We start from the raw sequence: 1,090 nt of genomic DNA, 5'->3' as shown, positions 1-1,090 counted from the left end.
AAACTGTAGCAGCCAGACTAGAATTAGACACTTTTTGTGCTCTCCTGAAGAGTTGGCTCAAGTGGACTTAAAGTGGACGCAAATCATCAGTGAAAGGAAGAAGGTATACCAGAGAGTATGTATATGCGTGTATGATCATGAGTATAAAAGGCCATGCTTTGTACAAAAAATTAAGAAGAGAAAACAAGCTACCTCTACCCTCAGAGAAAGTACTGAACAAGTATATGGAAAGCCTTATAGCGGAGTATGGCTTTCAATAAAATGTTTTTAGGATAATGGTCTTAAGGGTCAATCCATGGATAAATCTAAAAAACATGGTATGTTAGTGTTCACTATTCATTAAAACAAGAAATTATCCGTTGCAAATATTTTTTTTTCTCATAATAGTTATTTTTACCGGGCAGGGCGCCTTTCTTTTAGATGAGATGCAAGTGGATGCTGATGTTAGCTTCAGAGCGGCCATAGTTCAAGTTCATGGGTTTGTAGACCTTTGCCAAATGCACTCCGGAAGAACAGAAGTCTGTGCAAGGAGAACATGGTCTTGCGCTGATGTTCCAGCCTCTAAAGGGACAATGGGTCCAGACCCTGGGTGCTTTTTTAAGCTCAGCTGCAGTGCCTGGCCACATTTTAAGGAACATTATTTTTGAGGCAGTAATTCTTCTTTACAATCAGGGGTTTTCAGTTGACATTGTCACAACTGATGGTGCCCAATGGAATCCTGCCATGTGGAAGCTGTCTGGTGTGCTGCACGTGTAGTCTTCATCAACAGAACACCCTGGCAACAAGGACCAAAAGCTCTGGTTTGCGTCAGATTTCCCCCATTTGATGAAAACCATTTGGAACCGGGTGGTTTCTTGAAGGGAACTCAACGTTAGTATACATTTGTCAGTAATTTTTTTGTCAAATTTCTACATTTTACATTATTGTAATCTTTTGTTTTCTTTCATAGTTACCTGATGGAAAAGTTCAGCTGTCGCATTGGGAGACAGTGATAAGACATAAGAGTAAATTTTCCATAGAACAGTGCTGGACATTAAATGAAGACCATTTGAAGCCAACTAATTACCCAAAAAATAAATGTCAAAATGGC

This window comes from Frankliniella occidentalis, unplaced genomic scaffold (assembly GCF_000697945.3).
Source record: "Frankliniella occidentalis isolate FOCC.00 unplaced genomic scaffold, Focc_3.1 Scaffold183, whole genome shotgun sequence".
Lineage (NCBI taxonomy): Eukaryota > Metazoa > Arthropoda > Insecta > Thysanoptera > Thripidae > Frankliniella > Frankliniella occidentalis.
Note: the sequence above shows the minus strand (reverse complement) of the source record.